Here is a 27070-nt window from a genome sequence, read left to right on the forward strand (position 1 = left end):
AAATATTTATCACTTCTTTGTGGTGAAAACCTTCGAACTCCTCTCTTTTAACTATTTTGAAATGTACCATATAATATTACTAACTACAGTCACCTTGCTGTGCAATTGAACGCCAGAGCTTAGTCCTTCCATCTAACTCTAACTTTGTACTCAATGACTAACATCTCCCCTGTCCTCATTTGCTCCACCCCCTAGCCTCTGCTAACCACCACTGTTCCCTTTACTTTAAGACTTCAGTGTTTTCAGATTCCACATATAAGTGATGTCATATGGTATTTGTTTCTGTGCCTGGCTTATTTCACTTACCATAATGTCCTCTAGGTTCATCCATGTTGTCTCAAATGACAGATTTCCTGTTTTTTTTAAAGGCTGTATAGTATGTCTTGTGTATATATATCACAGTTTTAAATCCATGCATCTGTTGATGGTCATTTAATTGTTTCCAATCTTGGCTATTGTGAATAATGCTGCAATGAACATGAGAGTGCACACATCCCTTTCCATGCTGATTTTATTTCCTTTGGCTGTACACCCAGTGGTGGGATTGCTGGATCATATGACACTGTAATTCTATTTTTAGTTTTTTGAGTAACTTCCTACTGTTTTCCAAAATGGCTGCACTAATTTACAGTCCCACCAACAGTGTATAAGGGTTCCCTTTTATTCACATCCTCACCAGTGTTTGATATTTTTTATATTTTTGGTAGTAGCCAATCTAACAGGCTATTAGTGATATCTCCCTGTGGTTTGATTTCTCATTGTGGTTTTAATTTGAGGAATACTTTCCCTGTGTATGGAAGTCTAGACTGTAAGATATTTTCTGTTAGTGCTCTAAAAATGTTATTCCATTGTTTTCTGGCTTCATATTTTTCTACTGAAAACTCAACTGTCAGTCTTATTGCTGCTTCTTAGAAGGTAACATGTCTTTATTTCTGTGGCTCCTTTCAAGATTTTTTTCTTTGCCTTTGCTTTTCATCAGTTTTACTGTGATGTGCCTAATTTTGATTTTATCATATTAATCATAGACTTGAAACTAGGTTGGCTATATTTCAGAAGTTTTGGAACATTCTCAGCTATTATCTGTTCACATATTTTTTCTGTCCGAATCTAACTCTCATCGCCTTCTGGGACTCAACTGCAGATATGTCAAACCTGTTTACAATGCTCTTTTCTGTATTCCTCACCCATTTTGCTCTCTGTGATTTTCCCTGGGTATTTTATACTCACCTGTCTTCTGGCTCACCAGTTCTCTCTTTTGTTGTATACAATCTGTTATGAAACCTGTCTATTGAGTTCTTAATTTCAATTATTGTAATTTTTAGTTCTGGAGTTTCTGTTTGATGCTTTTCAAAAAGTACATTACAGGTCTCTGGTGAAATTCTCATATTGTCTTATATTTGAAAAGTATTAGTCATGGTTATTTTAAAGTTTGTCCGATAACTCAAATAAGTAGGTCTTTTGTGGATTTGTTTCTTTCCTCTTTTTATTCTCATGCTTGTCTTTTTTAGTATGTTTGATGGTTTTTGATTCAATGTCAGACATTGTATATGAGAACTGTGGAGACTCAGGACAATGCTAACTTCTTCTAGAGAGGGTTCAGCACACCCTCTGAGGGGCAGGTGGAGTGGGGGCAGGTTCCCTTAATCTACTCAGGCACAGAGCTGACTTAAGGCTGGGTTGCAGGTTTGGTAAGGCTCCATGGACCCCTTGTTCCTCTCTGCTTCTAGGATGTAGCTCACTGAAAATCTACACTGAAAGCCTGAGGTGATTTCGAGGGCCCTCTTATTTTTATTGTTCCTAAACTGAAATTTTGTCTTATCAGTACTCAGATTGTTAAAAAATTTGGTATATTTTCAGCAGTTTTCTGCTAACCTTTTCAGCCTCTTGCTCTGAGGAGTTTGATGATTTGTTTCTGTGTTCCCTCTTCTTGCTTGTTTGCTCCAGGTTCTTGGTCACTGTAGCACTGCCAGCCAGGCATCTCTGTGATGGTTTATGCATTTGTGTTCACTCCAATATTCATGTTGAAACTTAATCACCAATGTATTAAGAGATGAAGCCTTTAAAAGGTCATTAGGTCATGAGGGCTTTGCCCTCATCTATGGGATTAGTCTCTTATAAAGGGGCTTGAGGAAGTAGGCTCACTCTCTTCCACCATTCTGCCATCTGAGGACATCTAGATGGCACCATTGGTGACGAATGGCTGGCACCAGACACTGAATCTGCAATGCCTTGATCTTGGACTTTACAGCCTCCAGAATTGTGAGAAATAAATTTCTGTTGTTTATAATTCACTCAACCTCAGATATTTTGTTAAAGCAGCAAAAATGGACTAAGACAAGCTTCAGATCCTATTATCTTTCTCTCCATTCCTGTGAGATTTCCAAAAGTTCTAGTGGCTTCTTTATCTCTTAGCCACAGCTCACTGCCCAGTTTTACACATTCTAGCTCACCATGAAGGTGAGCAAATATCCTGATGGGAAAGGCAACACACAGAAGGTCAGCTCACCTCCTTATGGTTCTCTTTTCTCTGGGCTCTTGCACCCTCAAGTCCTGGTTACCTTGGCAGCTCCAATACGTCCAAGTAAATGATTTAGTATTTATATGATTTCCTAGATAGTTTTGGAACTATGCTGTCATTATCTAAAGCAGATGTCAATAGATTTATTTTTTAAAAGCTTGGAAACTGGCATATGGATTATACTTTAACTGTGGGCATTGAATATCTTTTGGTAAAGAAAGGTGCCAAAGTACTTGTACAGGTAGGTGGAAAAATGGGTTTCTGAAATGGATTTGTGATGTGCTTGCTCTATCTGATCCTAAAGCAAGTTAGAGAAAACACAGTGTTGGGTAGGCAGACAATACTCTTATTTTATCTTTTGACCATGGAATCTACAACCACCTTTAAAATAAATTTCAATTTTATTTTTATTTTTTTGCTGAAATACATTATATTGTATGTTTGAGATAATTCTAGCACAAAGTATAAGAAAACCAGATGTATAATAAACCCTTCAAATCATCGGTAAGTGTACAAATGGAACTGAAGCATTTACTGGACAAAGTAATGTTACTCTAATGGTCACTTGCTCCTGCGTTGCCACACTGTGTTATAATTTGCTTCATTACTTTGCTATTTGATACATAGTGTGCATTTCTCTGTCACTGTAACGATTGTAATGACAAAGTTTCATCTTACTGCACAATCAAAATGGCATTGATAGGAATGCGCTCCAGAGGCTGGGCCTGACAGGGAGGTGGCCGCTCAGGCCTGGTGCTCAGTTGTATGACCTGTACCTCTCAACTTCTGCCCTATCTGTTAAATATATGCTATGTCATTAAATGCTTTTAAATATAAAATAAAATAAAATAAAATAAAAATAAAAAAGTTATTAAAAATATATATTTCAGGGTGAAATAGGCGGGGGTGGAGCAATGAGTAGATTAAGGTATGTTTAGAATATGCTCATACAATCAGAGATAGGCACATAGGGAGATAAAGAACAAAAATTCTTATCTAAGCCATGGACCTTAAAATATATTCAATAGTTGTAAGTTGCCAAAAGTAATGATTTTTCTAATTTTGCATATGGGCGTATTATATCGTGCTATATTTCTTCTCCTGTGCTGCATAATCTGCACTAAATGATGTCTCTCCTTAGAGATAAGTTATTTTTGAAAACCACATGGGTTAAGAAAGTTATGTTATCTCCAGCTTTGGACTCATGATGGTCCACTGTTATTTTTTGTTTCAGGAAAGTAGTGACCATGCATAGTAATATGTAATGCAATGAGGAGCTAATGAAATGCACAATGTGGTTTTTCTTTCTTTTACTAAAATATTAGAAAGCATTCTCTCTTCTGCAGACTTGGCATCAAAGATTGTGTAATAAGCCTGGGACAGGTATGAGGAAATAATGATGGAAATCTTGGACAGCTCACTGAAACTCCTTTGAACTGACATCAAAATTCTGAAAGCAGGGAAGTGATCTTTCTTTGCATGAAAGGCCAAGCAGTTGAACTTAGCAGGAGTTGAAACACTGCTTCAGAATTGGAAATGGGGAACAAATAGCATCAGGCCACCCATGCCCAGAGAGCTTGGGGCATTTCTGGTGAGGCCTGGGGAGGTGAGAAATGGGGCCTCTGGGGAGCTGTGAAATTCTTTTTGATGTCATTGGAGGTGAGAATGTGGGAAGCGTTTCTGTGTCCTTTGACTCATTTCTAAACTCTGGATAGTAAGCACTAGAAAGTGCCCCCAGGTATTTAGAAAAACAGAAGGCCCTAGAAGATGGAAAAGTCCTCTTATCAGTTTGAGAAAAGAATCAGAATCCCTTGGAGCTTCACTGTCATTCAGATATTTCTTGTTCTGTATCTGCCGTCTGCTCTGCTGGGCTTCCCGTCTCATCTACTCCTTTCCCAATTCTACTTCCTCGTCTATTTAAATCCATCCAGCTTCCGGACCCAGTTCAACTCTCACGTTTTCCATGAAGCTATCTCAGATACAGAATTGATGCTCAGGAAAAGAATGGGCTCAGAATGTGACTCTGGGAAGAGGCGAGAGAGAGAGAGAGAGAGAGAGAGAGAGAGAGAGAGAGAGAGAGAGAGAGAGAGAGAGAAAGAGAGAGAGAGAGAGAGAGAGAGATGGAGAGAGATGGATGCACTTTGCGGGGAGGGGATTTGCACATTTAGGAGGCAGGACCAGGACGAGAGCAGTGTGAAGAGACTAGGAAAGTCTCCACAGCCACAAGGACCAAGCACAGAAGGGTCAGCAGCATCAGAAAGTCCTCGGAGCTTGAGCGGACCAGAAATTTGGTCACCATGGAGTCACTCAAACTTCCCATGCATCTTTCTTGTATAGTTGTGATAATATAAGGGTGAAAAAAGCAGCACTTTGAAAATGAAAAGATGACAAGTTGCTGTGCTGTGTGCAGTTATAAAGTCATCATCACCCATCATCATTATAGTTATATAGACTGTCCTACATCACTTTCTTTTACCCCTAGGATTTCTTCATTTCAGAGCTGAGACTGCTTCCAAGAGGATTTTGGATAAACGTTTCTCTGCTCTCTTCTCTGTCTCTCTTTCTCATGATTTGCCTCCAAAAACCCTGCACGTGGGAGATTGCACTCTTGAGCTCTTCCCTTTTCCATCCAGTTGCCATCCTCTGTTACATAGAAAACAAACTCAAGCTGTGTTGTCTAAATGGCATTGTGTTTGGAGACGGTCAAGCTCAACTAGGGCTGAGTATTTTTCCGGGTGGTGTATTTAAGGACCAATGTAGTAGCCTGTATTCAGGGACAGAGCCCAGCCATTTGAGGGGTTCTCTGGGCAGGGATGTAAAATTCTTACTTACCAGTGACATATTGAGATAAGCCTCTGACGGATTCAGAGAAAACAGCTCCCACTCCTTCACCACCCACCCATTAAGATCAATATGCTTGTGGTCCGCTTTCTTGAATAGGAAAATGAAAAATAGATCAATAATATTATGATTTCTTGAAAAGACGTTTCCTTGCTGCAGCATCACTCCATTAAGTACAGGCTCTTTCCTATTAATAGAGTTGGGTTGGTTACAATGGGAACGTTAGCCAAGGTTCATTATATCGAGAGGGCTGCAAAGACTGTCTTTGCTACTGTCCAGCTGAACATTTTATAAACTTCATATTAACTTTGGTGTGCGGGTTGTGAAGAATAATAATTTTGTGATGGCATTCTTTTATGATAAAATGATATTAACAATGACAATGATAACGGTAATAATACATAGTACATTTTATTGACTGCTTCTCATGTAGTGGAACCTGTGTTCAGTGCTTTGCATATATGACACCATTTATTCTTTATAGTAATGCTGTGAAAGTGGCAATCTCAGGCTATTTTCAAATGAGAAATTTGAAGCCCAGGCAGGTTAAATAACTTCGTCAGGGTCACATAGAAGACTGAATTTTGAACACCAATCTTCTTAACACTATAGCTCAATTTCTCTTAACCAGATTACTCTGCCTTTAATATAGTCAGTAATTTATGCATCTGCAACATATAATATTAATTGCACAGCATAAATTCCCCATTTAGAAATACGTGATACTCTGCTTTTTGAAAAGTCACAAATATGATTTACTTAATATTCATGCTTAAAGGTTCTATTAAGCAATTGATCTTGGGGTGAGGTGATATAGGAAGGATGGAGAAACGTATCACAAAGACAGACACATAAAAGGAAATGCCTCGTGGGGCTGTGGGTGAGGAATTATGACTCATTCATCTTGGACTTCCTGACAAAATTTCTGTAATATCATTTATTAAAGCAGTGTAACAATGTTAAACATTTTTAAAAGAGAAGCTTGTACTTTCACCACTGTAATGTAGGAGGGAAAAACTACTCTTATTTTTGTGTGTTCTTTCCCAACCTGGCTTTACATAGTTCCAGTGAACGGTAATAGAATTTTGTGTTCTGCTCTTTTCACATGAAAATGTAGAGCTTTGCATGTTTCCTCATGGTGTTTATGGTTGTGATTGTTCATGGACACACAGTACCCCGTTGAGTCATTTTATGAATAGAGTTTGCTAACACATGACAGTAGTGTTGTTGCACACTTACATTGTTTCCTACTTTTTGTCATTATAGATGATGCTGCAAAGGACATTGGCATGTGTGTGACATTTTTTGGCTTCTGTTGAATTACTTGCTGAGCACATATTCCCAGGAGTGTGATTGCTGGTTCACAGAATAGAGACACATTGTGTTGCTTTCTATACAATATCAGGCTGCTCTTCAAAGGCCCATAAACATAGAAGATGCCACCAGTAGGAAACGAAGGTGGCACTGTCACCTCCAATTTGGAGCGGGACAAAAGCACTGTTGTTGATGGTAAAATACCATTTCCTCCATTGGAATTTCTGTGCAACTAAACATTTTGTTTCTTTTACAACATTTTCTTTAGAAATAATGAGAGACGGAGCTGAAGAGGGTCAGAGAGAAAAGCAATTGGTAGGTGATGTGGCAAGGGACAGAAGAAGGGAGCAGAAGGGGAGGAGAAAACAGTGGACAGCTGCAGAGGAGAGAGGACGGAAGGGAGGACGTGGTGTAATGCACAATTGTGGGTAGAGAGTGGAGGTGCCTCTGGGGTCCTTTGGTTCTGCACGCTGTCAGCCCAGGCTCTCCCAAGTGCCTAGAGTGTCTGGGACGGTCAGGTTTGAAAACCCCCATTCCATCCCCAGTGCTGGCCACACCTGAGGTCCATGTTTCCTTGAGACTCCACCAGGGCCTCTGATTGTCCTCACAGCCTCTATCTGCAGGTGGTGCTAATGGCCTTGCTCCTGAGCCAGTGGGGCACCAAGGTGGGAATTCTCAGGAGGGCCAGCTGTGTCTCCCCGCACTTCCTCCCTCCTCTAGTGCCCTCTCTTTGGGCCTCTCCTTGAGCAGGTGTTGGGGAGAGGCCTTGACAGTTGAGATTGATCTCTGGGTTTTTCCTCCCATGATCTTAGATCCCCATGGATCACAGCTGTGGGCAGAGAGTGCATAAGTACGATTTTGTTATTTTTCTTTGGAATGACGTTTTAAAGACACTTACGTGTGTAGGACTACAGGTAGGACCTTGTCTGCACTGGCTGGGAAAAATCTAGAAATAGAGTGTGCGGGGGTAGCAAGCCCTCCCCTCATATTTCACACATTTTCTAGCCTTATCATTTTTTGTCAGTGCCTTATTAGCAAAAGCATAAACCTCAAGATAAGAAATAGGGGCTACGAGAAATACTTTTTCCCTGAGTGATTGGCAGCTCCTGAGCCATGAAGACAGTTTCCTGTTCCTGGAATTCTGTCCCCCCAGCTGTCACACAGGTGCTCTCCCCCGTCCCTAGGTCTTCATTGAAATGTCCCCTCTTCAGAGAAGCCTTTTCCAGCCACCCCAGCTAAGAGCTTCTTCCTCGCGCTCTTCCCTTATCTGGAATCGTCCCTCGGTATCCGCGGAGCATTGGTTTCAACACCTGCCTCCCATGCTCAAGTCCCTGATATAAAATGGTGTAGTATTTCCATATAACTTATGCACAACCTTCTGTATACTTTAAGTCATCTCTGGATTACTTATGATACTGCTTATAATACTTAGTACAATGTAAATGCTATATAAATAGTTCTTATACTGTATTGTTCTTTAATAGATACAATTTTTTATTGTTGTATTATTTTTTTTCCCTTGGATATTTTCGATCTGCAGTTGGTTGAATCTGCAGACACAGAGCCCACAGATACAGAGGGCCGACGATCCTTATTTGTCTTTAGAGCAGTTACCTGATACGATCATTATTTACTTGTATTTTTCTTGTCTCTCTCCCCTCCAAACAGCTCTCAGATGGTGGGGACTGTGGGTCTCACACACTGTCCTATCCCGACTCCTAGAACAGTGCCTGATGCATGGTAGACATGCAAGGAATGTTTGTGGAATGAATGAGTGAATAAATGAGGCAATGGCATTGGATCTTCTGACCTAAAACCAGGCCCCCCCCGACACTCCCCCCACATTCTAAAAATGATCACACACGGAAACTACTCAGGCATCTAGAAGAAATGTCTTGGTCACAATAGAGAGGGTAGGAAATGAAGATGGCCTAGGGGACTGCAGCGCCTGTCACAGGAGAAATTCAAGCGTGCGTCCAGCCGACAGTCTCACTTTCACACGTGGGGCAGCAGCCCTTACCCTCCTGTCTGCTTCCTGGGGCTTGCCTGGGGGAGCAGGCGGCGTGTGCAGACGCTCAGGTTCCTGGGGGTGGGTGTGCGGGGCTGGTGGTGGTTGAAGGGTCAGAAAGCCATCACGGCATGTGTCGATTGAGATTGCAGTCAGAGAGGGTGGGACAAGGGTTTACCTGCCTCTTTCCCCTCTGTCCTTCCAACACACGGTCACGCCATTCTCTGATAACCCGTTCTTTCCCCAGACATTATGTGACCTGGAAGTGGAGGGTGACAGTCAGTAACATTGCCCCCTGCCCACGATTCCCAGTGACCTCAGCCCCTGTGGGAACAGGATGAACCACGGTGCCCCCGCCTGGATGAGAACAGTGCAGAGATGTCATCCAGGACGTGAATAATGATCTCCGGCTCCTTCTCTGTCCTCACTGCTGTGTGGCGCCCTTTCTCCCAGCCTGAGCCACCCTGCACGGCGACGACAGAAGCAACCGGGTCTGTAGGTCACTGGCATGTGCTTTCACTGTCAGGTATGAGAAGATGGGGATTTCCTGAAAGATATTTCACTCATTCCTGGGACAAGAAATGGGGTCAGACTTTAAAAGAGAGAACGTTTCATCTGTACTTGAGAAATCCTGAGGATGCCCAGTGGGATCGTGGAGTGGATTCTTACAATTTCCTGTGGCCTTGGCATCCATTCTGAGTACAAGTCTAACATTCTCCCAGCAGAAGCTGGCTCAGATGCCCTTGACACGGCTTCCAGCTCTGTCATGGCTTCCTCTAGGGGGGCCATTTGGGTGTTTCCTGTGAGGGGAAAGGGACCCATGCCCTGTCCCCTTATATGCACCACTAGTCGCCACGCGCACAGTCTCTGCCTGACTCTTCCTCCTGCCTCTGCGACCCTGACTCACGGTGTCTGAAAGCGACTGTCTGGAAATTACACTTGACACTTCTGCTTACACGTCATTGGCCAGAGGAAATGTCAGGGGCCGGCACGACACCAGTGGTACCAGGGAAGCATCACCTCCCCAGGATGCGAGTATTCAGGAATATAATTCCGTTTACCATGTGTGTTGTTGCTATCAGGACACACGCTGCTGTCCATCAGGGGACATGTGCCTACCAGTATATCTGCTTCTCTGTCGGGATGCATGTGCCATTGCACAGGGACAAGGAGCTTCCGAGTCACTGGCTGGGATGGAGTTGCTGGCTGGTCTTCAGCCCCCTCGCTCCTCTGCAGGCCAGGCTTTCCAGCGTTTCTTCTCCTCCCATTCCACAGCCGATCCTTGGGAGTCTGGGCCTGCTGCAGGCCAGGCTTAGGTCAGGCGTGACAGACGGAACAAGCGAGAGCTGCCTCTTCTTCTCCTGTTTGCAGCTGGGTCGGAGGTCTTCCCAGAGCTTCCTTTTGGGCCCATGAAGCTCCTTCCTGGAAAACTGTTTTCGATTGATTGATTGCTTTTTCATCCTGGCCAGGCACTTCACAGTACACTGCCAGAAGATTCAATTTGTCTTGCGTTTCTTTCTGAAGTGACTTTTTTCTTTAACACGTTAAAAACATCCCAGTGCACTCTGGGTGCAGGCCTGCCTGCGAGGCACGATCACCACAGGTTTCTGTAGTTCTTCTCAATTTGTCTCTCTGTAACTCAGATTTCCCCAGGCCTCTCAGGGCTGTGAGTATAAACGAGGTCATGTCTACAGTCATAACTCAAAATTTTCTGACTCTTCTTTCCTAGTTGCTCGTGTAAGACCTCTTGACCTCCCCAGAGGTCTCTGATTATTTCTGAGCATGTTAGGAGTGAGAGCTGGGGCTAGGGGTCTTCTCTCGTTCTTCTGTCTAGGCCCCCATCCCATAGACATCCACCGTCGATGGACCCAAACTGGCACTTGGGTTATTTAGGGCTTTTTGGTTGCAAATCATAGAAACCAACTTGAGCTAGCTTAATCAAAAAGGAGAGTTTATGATGAAGATACGAGCCCATCTCTCAGAACAGATGGAATAGAGCTGGCACTCCAGAAAGTTGTACTGATTAGAAAAAGGAAACCTTTAAGAACTTTCCCAGTCTCTTTCATGTGCTTGTTTCTGAGCGTCTGCCTATAAGCTCGTCTCTGCAGACTACATCTTTCTACCCCTGAGCCCCCCTTGGGGTGATTTCCTGGTTCTCCCTGAATCCCCAAATCAGTTTCTGTCTGAGAGGATTCCATTCTGTCAGCTTTGATCAGGAGTCCAAGCCTGGATTTTAAGTAAACGTTAAGGATGAGGGTCACTTAGTAAAACAACAACAATAACAACAACAACAACAACAAAACAAAAGCACAAGGCTGCTGGAGGCTCACCGAGTGGACTTGGCAGAGTCAGGGGGGAATGGGGGAAGAAAGGTTTTTCCTGAGCTTGGCAGTGTTCAGGTTACCTACTGTAGAAGCTTGCTAGGGCTGCCGTGACAAATTACCACAAACTGAGCGGCTTAAACAACAGAAATTTCTCACAGTTTGGAGGATGGAAGTCCAAGATCAAGGTGCTGGCAGGTTTGGTCTCTCCTGAGGCCTCTCTCCATGGCTTGCAGATGGCCACCTTCTCAATGTGTCCTCACATGGCCTTTTCTCTGTGGGATCGTCCCTGGAGTCTCTCTGTTCATCTCTGATGACCTCTTCTCACAAGGACCAATTGACTGGATTAGGGCCCACACTAATGGACTCATTGTAACTTAATTACCTCTTTAGAAGCCTATCTCCTAACACAGTTAGATTCAGAAGTCCTGGGGTTAGGGCTTCAACATATGAATTTGGGGGGAACACAATTCAGCCCATAGCATCTATTGTTGCCTAACAAATCACCTCAAAACACAGTGGCGTAAAACAAAATTTTCCTATGCTCATGACTTTTGTAGGTCTGAAATTCAGAAACAGCACTGTGAGCCACCTCTTCTCTACTCCATGATGTCTGAAGCCTCAGCTGGAATGACTCAAATGGCCATGTGCTGGTAAATAGCTGGGCTGGAGGATTGCCTTCTGAGAAGGTGTCTTCACCCACGTGTGTCGTGCTTGAGCTGAAAATGGCTGAAGTATGAGTGCAGGTGGCCCCATCAGCCTAACAGCTCTAAGTCGCCTCCCATGTGACTTGGGCTTCCTCACAGCATGGCACCTCAAGTGAAATGGACTTCTTACGTGGTACCTCAGGGCTCTAAAATGAGAGTTCTAGTGAACAGGGAACATAGCATCACTTCTGTTGTGCTCTGTTGGCTGACACAGTCACAAGCACAAGCCGAGGAGTCTCTTGCATTGGCTTCTTTCACTGTGCATAATGCTTTTGAGAGTCATCCATGTTTAGTGCGTGTATCATATTTCATTCTTTTTTTGTTGTTTGCTAATATTCCATTTTATGAATAACCATGATCTGTTTATGTGTTAAGCAGTGTTGGAGATTTGGGATGCTTCTAGTTTGAAGCTATTATGAATAAATCTGTTGTGAACTTTGACATTTTTTGTGCAAACATCTGCATTCATTTTACTTGGGTAAATACCTAGTAGTGGAAGTGCTGTGTCCCTATGGTAAGTGTGTGTTTACATGTATAAGAAACTGCCAAGCCATTTTCTAAAGTGGCTTTGCGTTTCTCCCAGCAATGTCTGAGAGCTCCAATTATAACACCTTCTTACCAACATTGGTATTGTCAATCTTCTTAATTTTAGCCATTATAATGAGTATGTAATGGTTTATCATTATGGATTCAATTGGTATTTCTCTAATAACTAGAGAAATAGAGCAATTTTTCATGTGTTTATTTGCTATTTGTATAGCTTTTCTGATGAGTACGTTCAAATCTTTTGCCCATTTTAAAAAATTGTTTCTTATTATTGAGGAGTAGAGTCCTGCATATATTCTGGATACAAATTCTTTTTCAGATATATGTTTTGCAAAGACTTCATACAAGTTTGTGGTATGCCTTTTCAGTCTCTGGAGAGCACACATTGGCTCTTTTTGATTTGGAGGGGTTTTCCTACTGTGCCCGACCACCCATTTTCTGGGATGCAGGGCACTACATGTGTTTGGGTGCTTGGGGTTATGGCTACATTGCTGGGGTCCAGCACCCTCTGTGACACTGCAGCTATCTGGGTAGGTGTGGTAAGATGTCATTGAGGCTCCAGGCATGTGATGATGCTGGGGCTATTGGTCCACAGGGCAGGATGCATTCTGGTGTTGGCTCTGATCCCAGAATGGTGCTGATGCCGTCTGGGTCCTGGGGGGTTAGCAGGACTCAGTGTGAATCCTCTTTCTAGAATAATGCAGTTGTGTGGATGCCAGGTAACTGCCTATGCTGTGCTCAGGGCCTAAAAGGGATGTGGCCCTCTCTTGTACTTAGGATTGCAGGTGGTGGTGGTGGGAATATAGGCTGTTGGGGATTTCCCACTTTCCTTTTCCCCACAGTAGGGAGTCCCTGAGCTGATCCAAGGCTTCACTGTCCTTTCCATGCTGTCATCTGAGTCTTTGTCACTCAGGGATTTTCTTCACTTTTTTTTCTGAATTCCAGTGTTCTCTCCTAGACACTCTATTCAATGTGTGGTTACCTGCTTGTTTTGGTCTTTCTCTGTGGTGGAGGTAAGTGCTGCGTGCTTCTAGTCAGCCATGTGCACGACATCCTTTGATACCGCTATTTTTGATAATTAGAAGCAATGTTTATTTGAGTGGAATATAGCCAATGCTTTCTAAGAAGTGACAATGCCCAGCTCCTCAGAAGGCAGTCATGAGTCAAAGATTAGGGAGTAGCCACTGAATAGCAGTGTGCTCTGCCCAGGAGAAAAGGGATCAGTCACAAAGTGACACATCACAAACACAACTTCTCACCCATTTCTAGAGTGGCTCCCATCAGTGTTTCATTTATTCCTTTGATCATTTACTCAATAAACATTTAGTAAATGCTTGTTATTTATGTGCCAGGCTTTGCTCTGGTCACTTGGGACATATCAGTAAACAAAAGAGGAAAGAAAAGAAAAGAAGGCAAAATTCTCTGCCCTCCTGGAGCTCACGTTACAGCAGGGGTGGATAGAGACAGGCGGTGAACAGCAAGCATAATGAGGGAGTCACAGCAAACATCTGAGGATGTGACTGGGTGAAAAATGAGGACTAAGGGGCCAGAGGCACTGGGAAGACAGAGCCTTATCACCTGTCTTGTTTTCAGGATAATGTGAAATATGGTGTAATTTTTGAAGTATGATGTTCTTTCTAGAAATTTTACTTAATCTAAAGGAAAGCAAGAAGACCATGCTAGGTAGTTTCCCAGAGTTTATTCTGCAGTCAAACATGCTGTGAGTTCAGACAAGGAAGCAAGTAATGCACATTCAGCCTCTTTTCTACAGAGCCCAGGATTCTCCTTTCTGCACACTAGATGGCGGTAGAGCTAAAGAAAAACGTCCAGTGCTGCTGTCTCTTATTCCCACAGGGATGTGCTAAATTTTCCCACAAAGCTGCCATGAGGATGGAATCAGAGGAAAATCTGTATAAAGGCGAAAGTTAAATCACAGCACAGGTGTGATATGACACTCTAACATGTCACACGCTCATTTTAGCAAAATGCAGTGGGTTAGTTACCTTGAAGGGATAAAGTGAATAATGTAAGCAAAAAAAATTAAGTTTTTTTATTGCAGTAAAATATGCATAAACTTCACCATTTTAACCATTTTCAAGTGTACAATTCAATGGCATTAAGTATATTCATAATGTTGTGAAACCATCACCACCATCCATCTCTAGAACTTTTTCAAAATCCCAAACAGAAACTCTATTACAACTAAATAATAACTCGCCATTACCCCACCCTTTATCCCCTGTAACCTCTGTTCTTCTTTCTGTCTATGAATCTGACTACTGTAGGTACCTCACCTAAGTGAAATCATACAGTATGAGTATTTGTCCTTTGGGGCGTGGCTTATTTAACTGGGCATAATGTCTTCAAGGTTTATTGATGATGTAGCATGCGTCAGAATTTTATTGCTTATTAAGGCTCAATAATAAATATCCACCGTATGTACAAATGCATATCACATTTTGCTTATCCATTCATCCATCAATAGAAATTTAGTTTGCTACCACCTTTTGATTATGGTGAATAGTGCTGCTATGAACAGGGATGTACAAGTATCTCTTTGGGAACCTGCTGTCAACTCTTGAGTATATTCCTAGAAGTGAAATTGCTGGATCATATGATAATTTTATGTTTAACCTTTTGCAGAACCACCAACTGTTTTCCAAACAAAGCTATTTGTTAATAAATGTTGGGAATTCGTGATTTTTTTCTTCTCAGTGTTTGTTGACTTGCTGGCCTGCAAGGCCAGACCGTGACCTGGCCCTGGTACCTGTCCACCCTCATCCTCCTGGCTCCTGCCCCTCACTTCACTGAAGTCACACTAGCTGCTGGCCCACTTCTGACTCCTTGGGCACACCCTCTGCCTGGAACATTCTCCACAGATACACACAGGGTCTGCACCTCACGTCCTCAGGTCTCTGCTCCAATGTCATATTCTCAGGGAGGACAGCCTACCCTGGCTACCCTACCTAAAGTAATCATAATACTCTGTCACTCTATTTCTAGTACTTGTTACCACCCAATCTATTGTAGGTTTCTTTGCTTTTTCCTGTTGTTGCAGTTGAACGTAAGCTTCAGGAAGGCAGGGACTTTGTCTACAGTGTTCACTGTTGTAACCCCTGTTCAGAGTCTCACACTTGGTAGTTGTTCAATAAATATTTGGTAGGTAGTGGAATGAATGAATGACAGCCTGGGGCCCAGCCATTAATCAAGACTCGGCCTTGATTTGCTAGAAAGACAGATCTCATCCAAGAATTCTTTGATGCATGTGCTTAGTGTATTTGCTTTAGTGGTCATTATGCTGCCCAGCAATTCCTTCTATACGTTTATAATGTGTGTGAGTTAAGCCACATGTTTTGTCAGAAATTTTTTTATTTTCTATTTTTTATTTTTTTAAAAATTAAAACTATGAAAAAGTTACAAAAATAGTACAATGAACAGCATATACCCTTACCCAGGTTTACCAATTGTTAACAGCTTGACATATTTGCCTTATCTCCTCCTCCTCCATGTATTCATTATTGTTATTGTTAGCCTGAGAATCTTGACGTTGCTCTTAAATTTCTTGCCAGAACATTTACAGCATCACTGTCTCCCACAAATCAACCAATTTACAAGTATGAAAAAGTAACGGCAGCCAAGCCGGGCTTCTAGAGCTTGGAAGAGGAGGAGAGACCTGTGGAGTGCATAAAGATGGAAGAAGCCATGATGAGAGAAAGAAAAAACCACTTGGACCTTATCGAGCCCTGGCTGTGTCCAGGCTGGAGCTGCTGAGCACATGGAGCAGGAGCTGGCAAAAGCCATAGCCGTGCCCTTTGGATGAAGTTGCTTGGAGGCGGCAGGGGAGAAGTGGGCCTCGGTGGTCCCCAGGCCAGCAAGACCACTAACAGCGTTCCTATGGACCCACATAGTAGCGAGAAGCCACAACAACTGAAAAAAAGGAGCCACTCAGAGGCCAGTGAGTCATCACAAGGGACCAGCACATGGCCCATCCCATGGGAAGTGTTTGGAGTGTGGGGGCTAGGGGAGATGGGCCCACTGGGGGAAATACTGGGACACAACACGGACAGCTGATCTGCCCCCCCTAATCAGTGCAGGACCACTCAGAGGAGACTGGTCAGGAATATAGAACTGCAAGAGGTACAGAATGCTGAAAAGACTCAGGACCAGACCAGAGTTTCTATACAACCCAGGTGCACTGGATCTCATGAGAGCCGGAAGTACCTATAAAGTCGAACATTAAAACCTGAGCTGCACAAAAAGCTTTCCCCAGGGAATTAGCAGCAAAGCAACAATTTAGCTCAACCACAGGGTTCAAGTGCTGGTACCCATGGGAAGTTTCCCCATTTTAGAAGTAAGTAAAGGACAACAAATTAGTTCCAGTGCAGAGTTTAAGTGGTGGGAACAGCCAATAATTCAGCACAGAACTGGAAGAAAAAACAAAATACCCACAGACCAGAGACAAAATTTGATCATAACTAGTGAAGGTCTCACATCACCAAAGAACACCTATAAAACCTAGCACTGGAATTCCTCTGGGCTACCAAACCAGGGTGGTGGGGGGCTAAGGGCTTCTTCCGTGCCCCCTGACACCCACAACCAGCCCAACAATGACCACTTAGCTGCCACAAGAAGCTCCCTGGGCTTCCGAGCTGGAGTGGTTGGGGGGCAAGGGCTTCAGCCACACCCCCCTGACATCTGCACCCAGCCGAGCAATGACCAAGACCCCACTGGAAGCACCCTGGTCTCCCCTGCAGGAATGAGGGGGTGCCACAGGCCTCAACCCTGCCCCTCATCCTTTCTCCTTCTCCCACCCTATTTCCTTTCCCTTTCCCCTCTCCCCCCCAACTCCTCCACAACAACATCATAGAATGTAAAAAAAAATATATTAATAAATAAATAAACTTTAAAAAAAAAGATTGGCTTAAAAATTTGAATAGATTTTGAGAAAAGGCTACTTCATCCTTTGGGAGTCTTGTTTTTGTAAACATTTAATTTTCTGTGGGATGTGAATCGTGTGTTGGAATCACCTGATTTAGCTGTGGTATAACTAAGTCTGGAAGCCTTGGGGAGACTCTGTTTTTAAAATTCCCCACCACCAATCATGATTATGGTTACATGAGATACGTGTCTCGAAAAAAGAGATCTGTGTCCCAAAGCTCTGGAATTATTTAAACCATGTACTTTGTAAGCTCATCTCTGTTCTGCTTGAGCCATAATGTTATGTCTGCTCTCACCACAATCATATGGATAAGAAACTGGCAGGTCGGGCCTTCTCCTGTCATGCCACAGTGTAGAATCTGCTTTATAAAGTCAGTCGAAAGATCAAACAAATCCCTTCTCCTTGCTTTATGAAGAGCTCAAAGATAAATATTCTAGTAGATTATTTTTAAAGTGGATATAATCATGCTGTTATTATATAAGGAAAAATTTAATAATAAAAATGTGGAAAAGAGTTATAGTGAGCCCTTGAAAACTCCTAAGGTTAAAAATGTAGTACTATTATATTTTTGCAAACATAAAACATACAGATTTTTAATATGCTCAATGAGATATCAAGAGAAAAGTTATTAATTATGGAGTATTGAATTCAGGGAAGCCAGATATACTTGAATCTGTGTAATAAATATTCATTCTTTTAAAAGGAAGTAGTCACAAAACATTTTCTTCCTACTGGGTAGGAAGTCTAGATTTATTGCCCCTTCCTTTTTGCATGTTATCCTTATCATACAATAATATATTTTTGGCCTAGACTAAGTTATCTTATATATCAATGTATAGTTCTATTTATGTATTTGCTTGGCTTATGTAGGTCTGTGGAGCTGCTTTTCATCTGTTAATGTCATTTCTCTAACACACGTCTTCTTTCTCTTATTCTTTCATTATATATTTATTGATCACTTACTGTAGTTGATTTTTATTTGCAGTAATTATGTCCTACAAAGTTGCCACAAACACTGAATTAGTAAATACTGAACCATTGCTCCTAGGGGAAATACAGGGTTAGGTTTCTTCGAGTCTATGGTCACAAAAGTTTGGTCAGCCAATTGATAAATAATATTGTTTTATATGTGTTTCTGTTTAACAACATCTTATTTAATACACAGTTGATTCTTAACATTGAACTCAAGGCCAGCAGTGCCTGAACAATGTTTACCTAACACATGCGTTTTTTCGTAACATCACAGTCTTCTTGTGCTTAGAAACATTGGACAACACTTCAGCATTCTGCGTGGGGCCATTTTAAACAGTGAAATCACCACACAAAAGCACAAAAATATGAAAAGCATGGCACTAAATAGAGTGAGGAAAGGACACTTCTTTACAGTATGAAAGATGAAATAAGAAGACAGAGCAAAACCTCATTTTATGTCGGCTGGAACGTGCTCACTGGGAGACAAATTTTTCACTGCTCTGTGCATGCACGTGTTCACAAAACTGCCCTAATTTTTGATTTTGGGGTGACAAATTTTAGCAAATTCTCAAATATGGAGTCTGCTGTGGGTTGAATGTGTCTGCCAATGGTTCATGTGTTGGAGACTTGAACTCCATCGCAACAGTGTTAAGGTGAGAAATCCTATTATGGGAATTGAAAGGTGGGGCCTTTAGGAGATGATTAGATTGTGAGGACTGTGCCCTTGTGAATGAATTAATCCATTGATGGTTTAATAGGTGGCATGGATGTGGCTCTGATGGCTTTAAAAGGAGAGTAGTGAGGAGGTGAGCTCTCTCCTGCTCAGCCATTCACTGTATGACACCCTGTGTTGCTGTGATCCTGTGTTGCTGTGAAGAGTCACAACCCAGAACGAGGCCCTCACCAGATGTGTTCCCTGGGCTTTGGACTGCCCAGCCTCTGAAATTAAGAAATAAATTTTATTTCTTTATAAATCACCCAGTTTCATATATTCTGTTATAAGCAGCAGAAAGGGACTAATACAGAATCTAGATAATGAGACTTGACTGTGTTTGCAGTTACTCTACTAAATTCTGGGAACTCAAAGATGAACAAGACAATTCTTATGCTCAAGTAGCTCAAAATCAACTTCAGGGAAGGGACATGAACATAACTAAATATAATATAGTGTGTGATGACCCCTGTAGTTGAGTGATAAGCAAGATGTTATAAGAGTTTTCAGGAAAAAGCATTTAACTCTCTCAGGGCCTTTTATGGAACAGTGAGAAGACTAAAGAACTTTGAAGTGAGGCCTGGACACCGATTCTGGCTCTGCCGTGTGCCAGCTGTTTGTCTACATCCAAGTCCTTTGAAAATTTGAGTCTCAGCAAAAAAATTTGAGTCTCTGGAAAGCAACACCTGCTTTCCAGAACTACTGTGACAAAGCATCTAAACACAACAGTACTTCGAAAAGTTCACGGAAAGATCCATATTCCCTTTCCATTCTGTTTTTCCATGAACTTTTTGAAATACCCTTGTACTGTGCTTTGGAAAATAGTAGGTGCCCAATTAAGTACTTAGGGTAGCAGCAGCAAGGGGTAGCTTTATGGAGGAGGTGACATTGAGCTGTGCTGAGGCGTGAGAGACGTCCATCCGTGGGCGCTGCCGGGAGGGGCAGCATCAGGCTCGTAAGCCAGTCATGGTTTTGTGCTTTATTCGGCCCTGTCTAGTCAATTGTGGTACTAGAACATAATAGTTCCTCAATTAATCAGTGCTGACAGGTCGGGTGGGAAGTGAGAAAAGGTCTTCGTCCTTTTTGATCTCTTTGGTATCTGCTTCTTTGCTAAGCCACCTTCTTTTACAGCAGCATATATTCTTGGCACATTATATATCAATCTTTGGAGATTTAGTCTGCAGTAATTGAGTGAGAGAAAGTACCTACTTCAGCTAGGAGTTGTATATTCCCAAATTGATTTTGAGTAAAAATGTGGCTGGAAAGTGGAAGACGTTGAAGAAAAAAGACAAAAACTTGTGTTTGTTTGTGCACGAAGGAGAGAGAATGCTTAGGAGATAGCGATGACATGTAATATTATGGATAAATCATAGCAATTCAATATTAAGGGAAATAGTAATTCCCTCAGGAATACGTGTGAACATATAGTTCACCAGGCAGCACCGTAACCAAGGGATCAGAGCTAATGTCAGCAGCAATGGGCCTCTGGCTGTGAAATACTAAGGACATAGATCACTTCTGCAGTATTCCTGTCAAAAATGCATAACCTGAATCCAGTCGAAAGGAAACATCAGGAGAACCCAGATTGAGGGACATTAATAAAATACCAGGCACTGACATGTGAAAAGGCCAGACATTCATAATGTTAACGTCATGAGGAGCAAAGAAAGGCTGAGAAAATGTTTTAGGTTAAAGAAGACTAAAGAGATGCAACAACTGGACACAAATGTGACTCTCGACTGGATATGTACTAGAAACAATTGCTATAAACAATATTATTGGGACAATTGACAAAACTAAAAAACAAACTATAGACAAAATACAAGTATGCTATCGATGTTAAATTTTCTCATTTGTGGTTATAGAAGAGAATTTCCTTGTTCTTAGGAAATACACACTAATGTATTAAGGGATTACGAGGAGAGATATATGGAACCTATTTTCAAGTGATCTGGAAAATAATATGTACATATATATATATATTAGTAAAGTGATGAGAGAGTTCTTTGTATTATCCACGCAACTTTGTAAGTTTGAACATATTTCAAAATAGAAAGTAAAAAAACTATGACATAAGGCTAACATAAAGGAAAAGACTCTGTACAGCACTGTACCTTTTCTTGAAACACTAGAGTAGTTTAGGTAGAATAGTTAGAGCAGTTAGACTTGAGCTGTGCACAGAGAGAGGAAGGCCTGATACCCCGGCTCAGTGTGATTGTTGGCCTGGGCAGGATGCCAGATGGATCACTCCAGGATATTGTTGAGAGCCTCAATTTTGTTGCACTGGTTGTTAGATTCATGGGAGGCTATTGCATTATTAAAAACAAGTAATTAGGGGAAAAAAGAACAAATAAAAGAGGGCCATGCATGGAAGCTAATGAGGGTGCCATGAAACACACAATGTGATTAATCTATTTTCATTTGAGGTCAATTAAAACAAAACAGGGAGTGAGAGAAAGAGCAGAGGGCAGAGGGAAAGAGAGAAACAGAAATCAAGGAGTAGGGAAAGAAAGGAGCTTCGGGTCTTTTGAAGGGAAAGAAAAAATAAAGTAGTTCTGGAAAAAATAAACTGAAGGAACTAGTGGGAAAAGACAGAGCATATTTCCAAGGGAAGGTCCGAAAGGATTGGAAGAAGCTGAAAGACTGCGGAATGGGAATGCTGAGGCCGAAAAAAAGCCTAAATGGTATTTCTGAGCTGCGAGAGGGACACTCTGTCTCCACAGAAGAGTGTCAGCCAAAGGGCTGGATTCCAGGAAAGGGTGATGTGCTCAAACAGCACCAACATTTGGTCTAAATGGAAGGCTGACCCGGAGCCAGCTGGGGTTTTCCAAAAACTCGGAGTGTTGCGGTCACTTTTGGCTTCTTCAATATTCCAGGCTATTAATTAGGAGGAACCGCTAGATTAACCCATGGCCATAATTACCTATGATGAGGGCTTATGGACAGATGCTTGGTGTACAGAGGGGACTCCTGTGGGGGCTGCCATCTTGTGTTAGACTTTCTGGTGCCCTGAGTGGGAATAATGCATGCTGGGAGCACGCACCGGAAGGTGGGCTCCTGCAAGCGCAGATGCACTCGTCAAGGAAACTTGTCACTCCTAGTAACTGTCCCACAGCCTCTGGGTGCACAGTGAGGACTGACCAGTGGGTGACTCGCCTTGTCAGCAGTAAAGACACCAAAATACTTTAGAAATATTCAAGCTGTCTGGAGCATGACAAAGGCTCATTCAGTCCTTCCTCTGTTTTCCCTGTGGCCTTCGGAGACAGCAGCACCACAAACAAAACCAGCCAAAGGAAGTGCCTCTGCTGGAGGAGGTGGGGGTTCCTACCCATGTGTTGATTCAGGCCTCTGCGATCTGGCTCCTGCCCACATCACCAGCCTTTTCTGTGACTGTACCTTACACGTGCTTCTGTCCAGCTGAGCTAATCCCAGCTCCTTGAACAAGATGCTCTCCTCTCACCACCCCCTTAGGTACTCAGCAAATATTTATCAAATGACTGAATGGGTGAATCTGGTTGAAGACATCAGCTAGGTGTGGAATTGGGGCCTCAGAAGAGAACATATATTCTAGAACATCAACTTTGGACCATTTTCTAGGCAATCGTAAGAAGGAAATCAGAGCCGTGAAGCCGTCTGAGTAACAGTTGTCTGCTTGTAAGGGAAGTTCCTTTGCTGGTGTCATTAGGTCACTGCCATTGTCCTATTGGTTTTGGAGAATCAGGGAATGTCACGCTTTCATTTTTAGTTAAAACATCTTACTATTCTTTTCAGGGAGTTCAGAGAAAAGGGAGGTAGAGGACACTGTGTAAGTGTGTACGTTTCACCCTGAAAGGACAGGATTCTGCAAGGACTGAGAAGAGAGAACAGGAAGCGCAGGGAAACATCACTTTTAAATGTCTAAAATGGCTTACTTGCTATTTTTCTTTCTTAATTTCCCTTATGTAGTCCTTGGCTCTCCAGAGTAGTCAACATAAGAAAATTTCAATAGCTCCGGCAACTATCACATAAACAGAACTTATTTTGAAGGATTTAAACATACTTGTGCTGACCCTTTCATGTGTTCTTTTGCTCAAGGGTGCTGTAGATCTTTGGTTAAGATTTGCTTTGAGCAACTGGCACCACCCGTCTGTTTCTGGGTCACTGGAGACAGGCGTCTAGCCGAGGTGCTGGGCCCCATGACGGGGCTCACTCTGTCTTTAGCTGCGGCTGCAGGGCCGGGGGAGGGAACCGGGGCCTGTGCTCTGATTTCCGGGCTCGAGAGACGCGGATGGACCGATGCTGCTCAATCACCTGCACCACGAGGACTGCATCTAAGGAGGGAGCAAGGGGTCCGGGGCGACAGTGTGCGTGTTACCCATCACGACTTTATGGTACGCTATTGGCAGAGTTACAGAATGGCTTCATCACTGTCGCGGAGTGGTGACGAGAGTCTCCTGAGCACTGTGCTTGCATTTTGCTTTCTTTAGCACGAAGTCACGTGAGCATCTTGTATCCCGACCACGAAAAGCCGGCCGAGTCCCCTCGTCTGCGGCTGCGCGGCGGGAGCTGGGTGCGTCTCCTCCCCGCGACCCTCGGCTCCTGCAGGTCCCGACTCCCGCCCGCCCGCAGGGTCGCTCTTCCCGCCCCGCGGCTCGGCTCCGGGCTCTGCCCGCGTCTGCTGCCACCGGCTCGGCTGGCGCGGGCTCGGGCCGGGCTTTTCCTTGTCCTCGCTGATCTGCGGGCGTGAGATGCAGTTCTCGTGACGGTCACGGTCGATCATAGGATCCCCTTCGGTCTCTCGGGCGGGTGTCTAAATCTTTCCATTCCATTCGCGTTTTCTCGTCTCTGCCTTCTCTCTCCGGCGGGGATGTGAACTAACACCTGTGGCTGCAATGAAGCTCTTTTGACCCAGGGTCCTGGCCTCCTTCATGACAGCCCAGGCATTTTTTTGTCTGTTTGTTAAAAGCATCTCAAAGAAGAAAGATACAGAAATCCGGTACCAATCACCAGTTCCCCCTCCACCCTTGTGGAGAAAGAAAAAGGACGTGTTATTTCGGATTCGACTTATTTCCTCCTTTTCTGAAGGTTTTGGCAAATATCGAGCTCCAATAATATGTTAACAACTTCAGAGTCAATCTGGGCTGTAAAGTAATAAACTCTTCTGATCTCGGTCTCTTTGGCTCTTTCTTACGGTCACTTTACCCTCTTTTTTGGAAGGGGGGGGTCACATTCTCCAACAGGCCAGAATGTGCCCTGCGTTCGTTTTAAGTCAGTATTCTGGGAAGAGAGGATTCCTGTCCAGTGCTCAATCAGTCCCTAACCACCAGTCACTCTCACATGACATGCTTCGTGAGCGAGGCAGTGACAAAATCATGACGAGTGTCTTCGGCCACTGTATTCAGAAAAGATATTAAACGTAAGAATTTGGGAAGGGCAGCTTTGTTCTTTAAAAAGGTGTGATTTTGTGCTTGCATCTGCTCTACTTTTATTTTGCAGTCTGTTCAGAGATCAAGAAGGAAACTGGGCGCTATTTATTGGTGCCCCTCAAATCCTCCAATGCCAGGATGAGAGGGGAAGGGTTGAGTTTAGAAGGTCTGGGGAAGTGGAGAAGGTTTGGTGAGCACGATGAAGGAAGGGAGAAAGCCAGAGGCTGAGGCCGCTGTGCTTAGAGATGCAAGAACCAAGTTAGGGGGCTGGAAACGAGGGACAGGCCTCTGTGAAGGGGACCCCAGGTGTGGCTTCTGCAGGGAGGACAGCAGACGGCAGGCCTAGGGGTGCAGGCAGTGGGCACGAGAATGAAGCTGCTGTACCCGAGCAGTCATGGCCACGGACCTGGGAGATTTAAAGTTTGGTGAAAGAAGTTCAACGAATCATCGCACTATCAAAAATAGAAATCTTCCTACCACTGTCTTAGTGACTATTTCATTTGATTGTTCTGTAGCCACTTTAACATTTTTTGTTGGTATACGCTAGTGTATATTTCCTGTTCTTTTCGGTCTTCTGTGTCCTTTGGTTTTAGGTGCATCATCTGAAAATTGCCTAACCTGGCTGCTGTTTCTTTTTTAAATCCAGTTTTGTGTTCATTGTCTTTACTTAGTACATTTAGCTTTATTATGAACTTTCTCTTTGTCTCATAATTTTTTATTCCCCCCCCATCCTTTAAAAAAATTATTTCTTGACATCTTTTAAAAAATTTGTTTTAAAATTATTTTCTAATTCTATTTTGGTTTGAAAGTTAGGTGGAGTTACTGCCAAAGCTAGTTTAACATGTATGCTTCACAAAATTTATATTAATATCTTATTGTTCACTCATAAAAGACAAAGACCTCAGGTTGTTTAAACTTATTCACTCCCCTTCCATCTTATACACTATTGCAGTTGTGCTTATTTTTAGGATGTTTTCTCCCACAAAATAGATTATTATTATTGTTTTAGATGTGAATTTGTTTAGATTTACTCATCTATTTACTAGTCCAGTATCTTCGCTTACTTTTTTTTTACATGTAAATCTCCTTTCTATTTTAGACATCCTCTAGCCTGAAGTACAGTCCTTACAATGTTTGCATTTACCTGAAAACCATGTCCTACCACCTCCTTCTTGAAAAAGTGTTTTCCCAATATTTTATTATAAAAATTTTCAAACATACATCAGCATTGAAATAACTTTTTGTTTTGCTTTTGACACAATAATTGTCCATTTTTATGGGGTATAGTGTGATGTTTCAATACATGTATATATTGTGTAAAAATAAAATCAGGGTATTTAGCATATTCTTCACCTCATACATTTATCATTTCTTTGTAGTGAGAACATTCGAAATCCTCTCTTTAGCTATTTTGATATGTACAATAGTGTTAACCATAGCCACTGTCTTAGACCATTTGGTGTTGCTATAACAGGATACCTGACGTGGGGTAATTTATGAAGAAGAGATTTATCTGGTTCACGATTCTGGTGGCTGGAAAGTTCAAGATAGGGTGGCTGCGTCTGGCAAGGGCCTCATGCTACTTCAATCCATGGAGGACAGCGTGAGGGGACTGGGTGTGTGCAAACAGATCACGTGGCAAGAGAGGAAGGAAGAGAGGGAAACTCGGGAAGCCAGGCTCTTTTTAACAACCTGCTCTGCCAGGAACTAATTCATTCCTGCAAGAGGGCAAACTCACTCACCCCATGGAAGGGCATTTGCCTACTGAGGGATTCACCTCCATGACCAAAACACCTCCCACTACCCCACCTTCCAACTCTGCCACATTGGGAATCAAATTTCAACATGAGTTTTGGTGAGGACAAGCCACATTCAAACTATAGCCGTCACCCTACTCTGCAACCAAACACCAGAACTTATTCCTCCTGTCTAACTGTAACTTTGTACCCATTGACCAATCTCTCCCTGTACCTCCTCCTGTCTATCCTCCCAGCCTATGGCAACCACTATTCTATTCTCTACTTCTGTGAGATCAGCTTCTTTAGATTCTTTCTCATATGAATGAGGTCATGTGGTATTTGTTTTTCGGTGCCTGGCTTATTTTACTTAACATAATGTCCTCCAGGTTCATCCATGTTGCTGCAAATGACAGGATTACATTTTGTTTTATGGAGAAGACATACAACTGGTTAACAGATATATGAAAAAATGCTCAGCATCACTAATTATCACTAATTATCATTTGAAATGCAAATCAAAACCACAATGAGATATCACCTCACCCCAATTAGAATGGCTATTATCAAAAACCCCAGAATTTTATTGTGAACACCCACATGCCCACCATATGGATTCTACCATTGATAAAAGAAAGGAACATCTGCTGAGACTAGGGTTCTAGGTTGCTGATTACTTTCTTTCTTCCAGTGCTGTCTTCTGTTTCCAGTGGATGGATATCGAGAGGTCACCGTTGCAGTTTTTCTGTAGGTAATCTATTTTTTCTCTCTGTCTGCTTTTAAAAATTTCTTTCTTCTTTGATGTTCTTTAGTTTCACTATGATATGTTTAGGTACATATTCCTTTGAGTTTCATTGAGCACCATGATCTAAGGATTGGAATCTTGCAGCAATTCTGAAAAATCTCAGCCATTTATCTCTCTTTAACAAAATTTTTTTTACTGTTTACCTTTTTTAAATTGACAAATAAGAATTGCATGATTTATAGTGTTTAATGTGATATTTTAATGTATGTATATATTGTGAAATCAAGCTACTTAACATATTCATCA

General features: G+C 42.6%; 1 long non-coding RNA gene across 3 annotated transcripts in view; it reads left to right on the forward strand.

The window, feature by feature from the left end:
• Positions 1–17119, forward strand: part of LOC134364708 (uncharacterized) — a 68394-nt gene extending 51275 nt beyond the window's left edge. For 2 of the 3 annotated variants that reach the window (XR_010021876.1, XR_010021873.1), the window contains one exon: positions 15825–17119. This is a non-coding gene — a long non-coding RNA (uncharacterized LOC134364708). Of the gene's footprint in view, positions 1–8928; positions 9217–15824 lie in introns of those variants that run through there. The other variant, XR_010021875.1, reaches the window with a different exon arrangement.
• The last annotated feature ends 9951 nt before the right edge of the window (positions 17120–27070 follow it).

The sequence above is a fragment of the Cynocephalus volans genome, chromosome 16 (assembly GCF_027409185.1).
Source record: "Cynocephalus volans isolate mCynVol1 chromosome 16, mCynVol1.pri, whole genome shotgun sequence".
Lineage (NCBI taxonomy): Eukaryota > Metazoa > Chordata > Mammalia > Dermoptera > Cynocephalidae > Cynocephalus > Cynocephalus volans.